Below are 12,938 nucleotides of genomic sequence, written 5' to 3'. Positions count from 1 at the left end.
CTTTAAGGACCTCTACATATTAACTTCATTAATTCGGAATAATATTAAGTTCGTTTGTTTCCGAAAGAGATATTAAGAATTAATTAAATTAGGAAATGAATCCTGCCTTGTTCATAAGTTTAGAAATTAATAAAACTATTGTTCTTTGAAATGAACTCCCTATAATCGTTAAATTTTGGGGAACCATGCAACCGACTGAGAGATAAAAAGAGGCCGAAAGACATGTTGGAGGGATCCTCAATTCAGACGTGGCCCGAGGATCATGGTAGGGTGGGCGTTCACATGATAGGCCAATAGGCTATCATGACATAAACCAATAAGTGTGCATCTTGATACTACATAGTTTAAAGTGTTCCTGTTTCTGTTTTCCTTAGGCCTTTCTTTCTTTCGCCTCTAAACCTGTACCGTATACCTTGGTGTCCTTAAGTAAGCGAATTTAAAATTTTACGTCTGTATCGAATATGAGTAACTATAGTTCTGACTAATCTCTATCGTGTAACCCACTCCCAGCCAACCTGACCCTAGCCGAACCTATCGCGTACTCGGCCAGCACTATGAACGAACATCTGCTCAACACTCCTTGTGAGATTCAACGTTACATGCTACAGATAAGATAAAATTTTTGGCGCCCAACGTGGGGCCCGATTGGGCTGCCCCAACCAGATATTAATTTTCTTGTACTAGTCGTGTTATCAGAACCGCAGGGTTTATGCTATCGACTAGTATCCCATTTCTCCTGTGAATTTTATGTAATCATAGTAGTGAGCAGTGTTAGTAGTGATTGGAATTATTTAAGTTAAGTACCTCACTTAAATACCCGCACTGAATAAGAAACGCTGGTCATTGACTTAGCAATACCGTCGGACCGGACTCAATTGATATGTCGGTCTTCAAACTGCACCAGTTTGTCTGGTCTTATAAAGAATGAGAGGTTTGTTACCTGGATAGTTTGGACAGATCTGAAGAAATTAGTAGAAGCTGTGGCATTTGTGTGCGGGAGTTGTACTTCAACGCAGAGTGGATAACCACCCCCTGCAATCATTTATTTCACATTAGTTGCTTTTCGCTTCGCGAAGGAGCTAAATCAGTGTGTCCAGTTTGTCGTACTTCCGTTCAATCCAACGTTACTAATTTGGCGGACGAGTTACTGTTAGCAGGCGGCGGAGACATGCCGATCTTAAGATCATCACGTACCGTAGCAGGAGCAAATGAGGCTAACCCAGAAATGGAACCACAGGCCAACACACCAGAGGCATTCGACTTGCCGTCATCACAAGCAAGCATAGATCAAGTAATAGCCCGAGCCCTTTCCGAAGGCCTTACCCAAATGAATCAGGTAGTAGCTCAATCAATGACTCAGGTCTCCCAAACCTTGTCGCAGACCATGTCTCAGGCTGTAGCCCAAATGACCCAGTCGTTAGAGATAACTTTACAACGAGCGGCGTCTAACGGCCCACTACTTTCAGGAAACGTAGCATCTCGAGCATCCATCCAACCCTCGGGACAAAGACAGACATTTGAAGAGTTATTTCAAATCCCTCCACGGGAAAGTCAAAGTCAACGACCCAATCAGACTACGTATCCAGGTACGTCTATGATGAATGGTGGAGCATCGCCAAGTTCCGAATTGCGTGCTGATCGGGTTAGTCAAATAATTACGAATTGGAAAATTCGATTTTCAGGACATTCGTCCATAGCGGTAGATGACTTTATATATAGAGTCGAGGCCCTCACAAAACAAACACTCAATAATGATTTATAACTTGTATGTCGCTACGCGAGCAACTTATTTGAAGGAGCTGCTAGCGACTGGTTCTGGAGGTTTCACCGAAGCGTTCCACTAGTGACCTGGTCACAGCTTCGGGTGGCACTAAGAGCACAATTTCAAGACGGAAGAACCGATCTAGAAATTCGTACGGCCATGTTTCAGCGAAAACAACGTCCAAATGAATCCTTTGATAGTTTTTACGACGCTATCGTAACACTGGGAGATAAATTAGCCGTCACATTGACAGAGTCTGCATTGTTAAATGTGCTGAAGGCAAATTTACTACAAGAAATTCAACATGAGATCTTGTACGTACCAATTATGTCGGCTTCGCATTTGCGCCACGTTGTGTGCACACGTGAACGATTTATGCAATCGGTAAATAAGTCGGTGACGACAACCATGCCTAGATCCACCCCGAAACGGCAGGTTCATGAGTTAGAATTTTCGGCTACCAATGTAAAATTGGAAACCGACCCGGATATAGATCCCGAGGTGGAAATAGCTGCTATTAACTTAATTTATTGGAATTGCAAAGAAAATGGACATAGATATCAGGATTGCGATGCAGAGCGAAAGATAATTTGCTATGGCTGCGGTCAACCTGATGTTTATAAACCTACTTGTAATCGATGTAATAATTCAAAAAACGGAGTTCGCCGTGCACTGTCAAAAAGTGCACTTAAACTGAACCCGGCGAACACCCTTTAGGGGAATCCTCGGCGGATTCCTCACTACCAACTTTGTCACAACTCCCAACTATTCCTATGCACCTACGAGAGTTTAAATCTCCTCTATGTGCAAATACGAAAAAGATGCGAGGAATTAAGCGTTTAATTCAATATAGAAAAAAACATAAATTAGAGAAAACGGCGGGTTTGGATTCAATGATAAATGATTACCTTGATTGGCGGCCGTACGCAGATGTGAACCTCTTTGGAAGAGAATTAAAGGGTCTTATGGACACTGGAGCGTCAATTAGTTGTGTAGGTGGAAATTTGGCGGCAGAATTGGTCAACGAATTGCTAACCCTTAAAACGGTAAAAACCATGGTGCACACAGCAGATGGATAAAAACAGCCATTCTAGGAAAGACTCTTACCTCTGTAAGCTTTCAAGGAATCGAAAAACCAATAACTCTTTATGTTGTACCCTCGGAGGCACAGAATCTCTATTAAGGCACAGACTTTCGGAGAGCCTTTAATTTGTTTCCGGCCTTTTTGGCGCATAAAGGAAAAGAACCAACCGTAGCTTGTATTAATCTCGATAGCGAATTAAATGTGTCTTTATCCGAATCCCAGAAAAAACACTTACTTAAAACCATTCAATTGTTTCCATCCTTCGAGGCAAAAGAATTAGGAAAAGCAGCTGGCTGTCACACGAAAATGATGTAGGTGATGCAAAAGCGTTCAAGCACCGGCACTATGCTGTATCTCCGGCCATAGAAAAATTAATGTACCAAGAGATAGATCGTATGCTTGCTCTTGGGGTAATAGACGAATCAACTAGCCCCTGGTCATCACCTGTTGTACTGGTGCGCAAACCAGGAAATGTTCGATTATGTATTGACAGTCGAAAACTTAATAAAGTCACGATTAAAAATGCTTATCCTATGCCTTTAATTGACGGGATTCTTAGTCGGTTACCGAAAGCAGAATTTATTTCAAGTATTGATCTAAAGGATGCTTATTGGCAAATACCGCTAGCCGCTAGCGACCGCGAGAAAACGGCATTTACCATACCAGGAAGACATCTCTATCAGTTTACTGTAATGCCCTTCGGTTTGTCAAACGCCCCTCAAACAATGTCCAAACTTATGGATCGAGTGATACCACCTAGTTTGCGAAATGAAATTTTTATATACTTAGATGACCTTTTAGTAGTTTCGGAGTCCTTTGAGAGACATATTTCAGTATTATCCGAGTTAGCTAATAGACTAATCCTAGCGGGACTTACAATTAATGTGAGAAAAAGCAGTTTTTGTCTCAAAGAAGTCAAGTATCTTGGCCATGTTATTGGTAATGGAACCATTCGAACGGACCCTGATAAGGTGTCAGCGATCCAAGAATTCCCAGTGCCCAAGTCTGTAAAGCAAGTACGTAGGTTTTAGGTCTCACGGGATGGTATCATAAGTTTATAAAAAATTATGCTGGTATTGCCACAAACGAAAATTCATTTGGTCTGAAGAAGCACAAAATGCATTTGATCGGTTAAAATATTCTCTGTGTACCGCCCCTGTACTACATAGCCCTAATTTTAACGCTCCTTTTTCTATACACTGTGATGCTAGTCATACAGGTGTGGGAGGTGTACTTATGCAAATCGATAACGAAGAAAATGAAGTGCCAATCGCCTTCATGTCACGAAAACTGAATCAGTGTCAAAGGGCTTATTCCGTAACGGAAAAGAATGCCTTGCGGCTGTCCTATATGTAAAAAAAATTTCAAGCTTATATTGAGGGCCGAGAATTCTCTATTATTAGAGATCACGCGTCCCTAAAATGGTTAATGACGCAAGTTGACTTAAGTTCTAGATTGGCGAGATGGGCACTTAAACTGCAAGGATTCTCATTTAAAATAATGCATAGGAAAGGCTCACGAAATATAGTTCCTGACGCTTTATCCCGAGTACATACTGATGATATATCAGCTATTACCTTAGCAAATGGTTTCGATCTGTCGTCAGACGCCTTCGACGCTGATGAATATAAAGATTTTATTATTATTATAATTAGATAACAATATGAAATATTATGTTTAATATAGTTTTGAGCGTACTAGCTGCTATGGCCTTCGACGCCTATTTTTTATAGTTTCTGTTTGCTAGCCTATTTTAAATTTGTTTTATAATTCTAGCTTGTTTTACAAATTTGTAAATGATATTAATGTTGCTTTCGTTGACTGTTTTTAGGAAGTTTGTTGGTTGTAGTTGATTAAATATCATTCTTCTGATTCTTGGCAAGTCTTGGCAGTGGTCTAAGATGTGTCTGGTGGTGAGTCTGTCACTGCAAGTGCATTGTTTGGGGGGTTGGTTGGAAAGCAGATGTTCGTGAGTCATTGCGGTGTGTCCGATTCGGAGGCGTATGAAGGACGACCATCTATGTTTGGGCGTGTTTGCTGGATATATAGCTGATAATCCTGTCGCGTTGAAGTGTGTATATTGGTGGTCAAACGTTGTCCAGTCTGCATCTTATTTATTTTTTATAAGTTGCGATATATACTGTTTGTAGTCTTTTTCAGCGGGGGATGTGCATAAAAAGAGTGGGGATCGAGTTGCTGCATCTGCTGCAGCGTCAGCGTTTTCGTTTCCTATTATTCCTTGATGGCTGGGGACCCAAAAAAGGATAATCTTTTTCTTGGTGCAAATACTCCTAATTTCTTTTATAAGGTGGTTATGGCAGTTTAGATTTTTTACTGCAGAAATCGCGGATAGGCTGTCGGAGAAAATTACGAACTTCCCTTTATTGTTTAGGGCAAATATACAAGCATTTAGGATAGCTAGGGCCTCGGCGGTGAATATGGTATAGTATTCGGGCAGTAAACCTCCTGAGATTAGGGATTTTTTTTTTGTCCACTACGGCAAAAGCAGTCCCGGCTACGGATTTGGTGGCATCTGTAGACAACCAGCTCCAGTCGCTTAGTTTCTCGCTTTCTTCCAGGAATAGTTTTCTGTATATAACGCTTTGTGTAATTTCTTTTTTGTGCGTTTGCAACGCTAGATTAATAGACGTATTCTGAAGTAACCATGGCGGAGCAGGGGCTTTTCCGTTTGAGTAAATCGGTAGTTCAATTTTTATTTCTTTTAGTATAATGGCGCACCGACGTATGGTGGATAGGACTTTGTATTTCCTTTTGGCCTTGCTTGCGTTTACCCAATTTTTGTTTAGCAGTACGTTTGATGTTGTGCATAGTTTTGGAATAAGTTTTGCGGTGGTTTCGTACAATCTGTCTTTTATCGATGAAAGTCCTTCCTCCGCTAGGATACATTTGATCGGCGATGTAGGAAATGCATTGATACTTCGTCGGACAGCGCAATGGTAAGGAACTTGAACTTGTCTTAAGTTCGCGTTCGCACTCCATCCATAGATTGGAAGACCGTAATCCAACTTGGAGAGAATTATTGCTCTGGTAATATTAATTAGGACGTTTACGTGTATGTAGGAGAATTTTGAACAAAGAAATTTAATTATGTTTAGTCTAGCTTCTAAATTATTTCTTAAAGCTGTACAGTGTTGCCTAAACTTAAATTTTCTATCAAATATTATTCCAAGTATTCTTAATTGTTCTACAGTTTCTATATTTATATTATTAAACGATAAGTTGTGAGCTGGGCAGTGATGTTTACGACAAATGTGAAGTACTTTGCATTTTTCTATTGACAGCAAGGCACCTGAAGAGTTCCCCCAGTTCTTGATATCTTGTAGGACTTTCAGAAATGTGTTTGTTACAGTGTTTGCGTCTTTTAGTTTTGTGTAGATTATTGCATCGTCAGCATACATAGATACATGTAGATTTTTATGTTGTAGTACAATTGAGTTTAGTTTATCAAATGCTATTATGAACAGAATTACTGAAAGTGGGGAACCTTGTGGGATGCCGTTAAATAGCCGATGTGGTTTTGATAGAGTGTTGTTTACTCGCACTCGGAATGACCGGTGGGCCATAAAGGCCTTTACTACACTAAAGATCCTAGGTCCAACCCTCCAGAGCATTAGTTTGTGTAGAATTGTGTGTACCCCTACGCGATCAAATGCTTTTTCGAAATCAGTCGCTAGAATCGTGACGTGATTACGCGAGGAAAGAACATCTGACACGAAATGATGTATTTGCAACAAGGCGTCCATGGTCCCGTGTTTCCGCTTAAAAGCCGATTGGTTGTGTTATAAAGATTTAAAAGCTAAGATTCAATTAAAGCAATCCCAGCTACCCGATGTCAAGGTTATAGACAAATACAATTATCGGCGAACAGAACACGCATCCGGTGATCGTGTAGCGGATGACCTGTGCTGGAAGCTTTGGATTCCAAAATCGTTAGTTCTGGATGTGATACAACAAAATCACGAAGACCACTTAGCGGCGCACAGTGGAATAAATAAAACACTGGAGCGGATCAGACGCTATTTTTATTGGCCCAACCTAATAGGTGATGTAAAGGAATTTATTGCGAACTGTTCTGTTTGTAAGACTACTAAGCATTCGAACACCTATTTGCGTCCCCCAATGGCCAAATCAGAGCAAACATATAGGGTTTTTCAAAAATTATACATAGACTTTTTAGGCCCATCTTCCAGAAGCAAACTCGGAAACATAGGGATCTTCGTAGTTCTCGATCATTTCACTAAATTTCCTTTTTTAAAGGCTGTTCGAAAATTTACTGCAGATGCTGTTATTACCTATCTGGAAACAGAATTGTTCCATTGTTTTGGCATTCCCGAAGTAGTTGTATCAGACAACGGATCTCAGTTCAAATCCCATCAGTTAAAAGCACTGCTGGAGAAGTATAAAGTTCGACATTCCTTTACCGCAGCGTATGCCCCACAAGCAAACGCGTCCGAACGGGTAAATAGATCGGTGTTAACTGCAATAAAGTCTTATGTGAACAAAGATCAGACCAATTGGGATGAAAACCTTAGTTCAGTTGCATGTGCGCTAAGATCCAGTTGGCATTCGGCCATCAATAATAGTCCGTACCGTGTATGTTTTGGCCAACAAATGATAACGAACGAACCCCCTGTTAACAAGTTTAAACCTATTAGAGGATAGATCTATTCAGTTTGACCGTACTGATTCTCTGGAAATAATTCGTCAGACGGCGATCAAGGCTGTAGCAAAACAGCATGAACGCAACGAAAAAACATATAATTTGAGAAGTCGAGACGTGTCATTTCAACCAGGTCAAGAAGTTTACCGACGTAATTTTCAGTTGAGTAATTATGCAAAGGGTTTCTCAGTCAAGTTAGCTCCAACGTTTATAAAAGGCAGAGTCCGTCAGCGGATTGGAACTAGTTATTACAAACTAGAGGATATGCAAGGGAGAATGATAGGGAAATTCCATGCAAAAGACATCAAACAAGAGGGCATTATTTATTATCTCCTTTACTCCAAGCGGTATCCCACTTTGATGTTTAACAACCCCTAAGTGTGATTTTGTCAAGGTGTTTAACATGCACTCGTCGTTCAAAATTTGAAAAATCAACAGAAAATATTTAATCGTGGAAACAACCCATTTAACTTGTTTTTAGTACCCGAATGAGTACATAGTGTTATCGATAATTTATGACCTTACGTATTCACGTGAGTCGCCACGTATCGATCGGTGAGCTATCGGCTTAAAGCTCAGCCCTAGATTAAAGAATATAAAAGAAAAGATAATTGGCGAAAGGAAAATTAAAAGATTAAATACGCGTGGCCTCGTTCTTTCTTAACTCAACTCCCAAAGGAGACGGAGGTGCTACACTCCTCGCTGCCAACTTCACGGCGATCTTTGCTGCGCCCACCGCGTGTATCGTGCAAGAAAAAAAAAATATAACCCTTTCAATTGCATCCTTCATAGAATTGCCCAACAAAACACCCAACTTGGTTCTGGTGTAGTTTCTGGTAGTGCATTGGAGAGAATATCCGCGGAGCGCCTGTGATTTGTCGCAGAAATTAATTCCGCGTCCGTCGTTTGTTTGTGGCGTTTTGGCTATCGCCGCTCCAATCGGAATAAATTTATTCCAAAATTTTTGTGGCTGTGGTGTCGCTCTCCATAGGGTAAATATATATATAATTTTTTGACGTGTAGCTTATTAACCGGTTCCTACTAGGGACTGGCACCACAAGTACGTAGCAGATTACCCCTGAGTGGTAGACCGCCAAGTCCGATTTTTCAACTGAGGAAAGAGGACTCAGTCTCAATGAATTAACGAAACGTTGAGCGAAGGAAGTTTTAACCTGCGCCTTTCTGTCCATTTTTGACCGGACTCATTCCGAAAAAGAACACGTGGTTTTGTGCAGTGCAGCAGTAAAATAATCAGGATGGGTGCAAGCGTTTAAAAGCCCCTTCATATCTAATGGTGTCTATGCATTCGAGGCTCTCGGTCCTGCCAATGATTATCGCGAGTACTTAACCAAAAAGAAAAAAAAAAACTTGAATCCGTGGAATTCAGGTCTTACTACACGGGTACCCAATGAAGCAGTTGCAACACATTGGCATGACCTAGGGACGTTCGAAGACAATGTTCTTGTAATACTTAGACATCCAATACTTATAAGAGTTATTTGTTCACAGAGAGAGAGAGAGAAAGGATACGAATAATGTTAGTGTTAATGTGCTTAATCGAAAACGGGTGCTCCCAAACCAAATCAGAGGCTTCTGACTACCTTAAATCATATTATCTATTTTTGAACAGCCTCCGCTTCGAAAGATCTTTCGCCGCTGGACTAAAACTGTAAGTCAACCCAAAGACAAAAGCGTGGGAGTTAACATAGACAGTTTGTTTAAAGATTAATCTGTTTATTTTTGTTAAAATTGTTGATGAATTCATAAACTAAAATATATCTACATATGCCAGATTGGGTTCTGCAAGTGCAAAAAAAAAAAAAAAAAAAAAAAAAAAAAACAGATCGGCTTTCTGCTCTCTGACGTGACGGTCGTGTTTTTGCATAGCTCCTGAGTTTTTATTAATATTTATTGTTTTTTCTCAATTTTTAATTGTGCTTAGTTTGTTTACACTTCCGCTGGTGTTGTTCGCTTGACTCCCTTGTGTTTTATTTCCATAATTCGCCAAATTAATCAGTTAAAACAGTTTTTTTCTTTTTCGTGATTAGTGTTTGGTGCATTTACATATTTTTTTTTTTTCTTTTCTTTCGTCATTGCTTCTGCAGTTGCTCCCCTCATCGCCCCCATCATACCATCAGTGCTAGTGGCTTTGTTGTTCTCTCTGCTTTGTGCTTGTGCTTAGCTTCTCTCCCGCGTAATCACTTTTGTAAGGCCGCCTCTCAAAGCTCGGCTTATAACTGTTCTTGCACTCTCTGTTGTGCTGTGCACTCTAGCTGTCTCTTTGTTTTATTTGTAATTATTGATTATTTTATCAATAATTATCTTTGTGCTGTGAATTTAATTTTTCTATATATTCTTATATATATATAATTTTTTTGCCTTTCTTTCGGCTTTTCAATGGCTTGTTGTCTACCTAATTGCAAACATTCTGATCGTTTTGATGATCAGTACAGAGCAATATCTTGTTGGCTCTGCGATAATCTTATTCACTTAAAATGTGCTGGCCTCAATGGCCGCGACTACGACAAATTTTCTGGTTTGTCTGTTTCTAAGCCTGAGCTTGGCTTAATGCGCTGGACTTGCCCATCTTGTGCTAGCCAGCAGCTTGATTTTAGCCGTATGTATAGGGATCTTCGTTTAAGGTTTTTTTCTTTAAACAAACTGGCCAAACAGCTGTCAAACGAGTGTGACTCTAGCGTTCAATTATTGTCGCAATTCAAATTTGTTCCACCTTCTGAGAAATTGCACAAGAAATGTACCCTTGAGTTGCCTCGTAAGCAGTCGCCAGCTCTCTCTATTACTTCCTCTCCGATTTTACTTTCGCCTACACCATCTTCTTGTCCCTCATTATGCTCTTCTTTTCAGATTGAAGTACCCATTACAAGCCCTGGTGTACCTCAATCTATCCCTCACGGGAACTCTGATCAATCACAGGATCATGCCGGCTCTCAATCACTTGCGGATCCCAATGCTCCTCCGCCTCCACTAACTGTAGTGCCTCATCGCAAACAATTATTTATTTCTAGGCTTGCTCCAGATACTTCTGAGTCGTCTGTGGCAGCTTACATTGGTAATATTTGCCCTGCTAAGGTTTTAATTCAAAAGTTTAAGTTTTCTAGGCCTCATGAAATCTCCTCTTTTAAAATTACAGTACCAAATGAGTACTTCTCAGCTATGGTTGACCCTAATTTTTGGCCAGAGGGCCTAGTTGTACACGAGTTTGCGCCCAATAAGCGCTCTCGTCCGTTGCCTGTCCACCTTCCTACTTTATCTTCTGCTTCAAAAAACTAATAACGTCTAGTCTTTGCATTCATTATCAAAATGTAAGAGGACTTCTTACCAAGCTGTCGAACCTTTTCTGTGATAGCCAAACCTTTTCGGCTGACATATTAGCTTTCTCTGAAACTTGGCTTAACTCCTCTGTTTTAGATAATGAAATTCTTTCTAATAATTTTATTTCTTATAGGCTTGATCGTGTTGGTCGTCGTGGCGGTGGAGTACTCATTGCTGTAAACTCGAATCTGTCTTCAAGTGTGGTGCCGATTGATCTCCCCTTAGGTGTTGAGTTTATTTGCGTCGAAGTTACATGTTCTAACTTTAGCCTATATATCTCTTGTTCATATATTCCTCCAGCTTCTGATATCATGATCTACGTGCACCATGCTGATGCTTTACGAACTATTTTTGGTCGTCTTAAAGATCGTGATGTTCTTATAGTTTTAGGTGATTTTAACTTGCCTAATATTTCTTGGCTTGTTGATGATAATCTATCTTTCTTAATTTCTTTCATCTCAACATGTTTTTCTTGATAGCCTACTTGAATGTCCACTATATCAGTTGAATTCTTTCCTTAACTGTTCTAAAAGAATCCTTGATCTTGTTTTTGTCTCTGATCCCACTGTTAGTGCTGTATCGCAAACACAGCCACTAGTGAAACCTGAAGATCCTTATCATCCTACCATTGAAGTTACTATTTCTTACAATTCCGTTACTAATTTATTTAAAAACATTTCAAATTCTCGTCGTAGATGTTTTCGTAAAACAAATTTCAATCTTCTTAACAGCCTTATTTTCTCTTTTGATTGGTCGTTTCTATTTGAGTGCTGCGATATAGATTGTGCAGTGAAGTTTTTCTATTCTGCTCTTAATTCTCTAATTGATAAATGCGTTCCTTATGTGAATGTCTCTACCGTCTCCAGCTCGCCAGTCTGGTTCACACGTAGGCTCTCTAATCTTCGCAACATTAAATCGAGATATTTTAAAAGATTTAAAAAAACTGGTTCGCGACTTGACTATGCAAATTATTGTATAGCTAAATCTCAATTTTGTCTTTTAAATACTCAATGCTACAACAATTATCTCGTTCGCTGTAAGGCTGAATTTTATAATAACCCCAAAAGATTTTACAACTTTGTCAATTCCAAAAGACGCTCTAATGTCCTACCTTCCACCTTCAGACTTAACGATCAGTCTGCTAATAATGATTTAGATATTGCAGATCTGTTTGCTAAATTTTTTCAGTCGACATATTCTACTACTGCTTCGGATCCCACACCCTATCCCTTTTCAATCCCACATTTAAATTGTATGTTTTTTCCCAGTATTACTGAAGACTGTATTCTCTCTAGCTTGTCATCTATGAAGTCTTCCTTCGTTCCCGGGCCTGATGATATACCTAGTTGCATCCTTAAAATGTGTTCGATTTCCCTATCTAAGCCTTTAGCTCGGTTATTCTTTATATCGAGTGAGACTTGTAGATTTCCTGATATTTGGAAGGAGTCATTTATTATTCCGCTTTTTAAAAAGGGTTGCAAATCGGATGTTTCCAACTACCGTGGCATTGCCAAACTTTCGGCAATACCTAAACTGTTTGAGAAAATTATTACGTCTTCCCTTCAACATCTATCCAGATCCACTATTTCTCCTTGCCAGCATGGTTTCATGAAAGGTCGTTCGTCGCTTACCAACCTTTTAGAATTGACTACCCTAGTACACCATGGCTTCCGTAAAAAGTGTCAAACTGATGTTATTTATACTGACTTCAGTAAGGCTTTTGATACGGTTGATCATTCTTTGCTTCTCGCGAAACTTAACATCATGGGTTTTTCACCAAAATTATTGGGTTGGTTAAAGTCGTATCTTATTGGCAGAACCCAAAAGGTGTCTTTTCGTTCCTCGATATCTAAAACTGTTCGAGTTACGTCAGGTGTACCCCAAGGCAGTCATCTGGGCCCACTATTATTTACATTGTTTATAAATGATTTGCCTTTGGCCTTGGCTCATTCACGCGTGCTCATGTTTGCGGATGACGTCAAGATTTGTTATTCCTATAATGATCCTTCTTTCCAACAGTACTTGCAATCAGATCTCGATGCGTTCTGTGATTGGTGCCACGTTAATAAATTACACCT

The 12,938-nt window shown here is 39.8% G+C and overlaps 1 long non-coding RNA gene across 1 annotated transcript; it reads left to right on the top strand.

Annotated features, from left to right (window-relative positions):
* Nucleotides 1-8,075: 8,075 nt before the first annotated feature.
* LOC137572215 (uncharacterized) lies at nucleotides 8,076-9,333 on the top strand. The gene is made up of 2 exons (XR_011031598.1): nucleotides 8,076-8,519; nucleotides 8,573-9,333. It is a non-coding gene; the product is annotated as an uncharacterized lncRNA (long non-coding RNA).
* Nucleotides 9,334-12,938: the final 3,605 nt, after the last annotated feature.

Source organism: Drosophila tropicalis, unplaced genomic scaffold (assembly GCF_018151085.1).
Source record: "Drosophila tropicalis isolate 14030-0801.00 unplaced genomic scaffold, ASM1815108v1 contig_275, whole genome shotgun sequence".
Classification (NCBI taxonomy): Eukaryota; Metazoa; Arthropoda; class Insecta; order Diptera; family Drosophilidae; genus Drosophila; species Drosophila tropicalis.
Note: the sequence above shows the minus strand (reverse complement) of the source record. Positions and strands in the feature narration are given on the sequence as shown.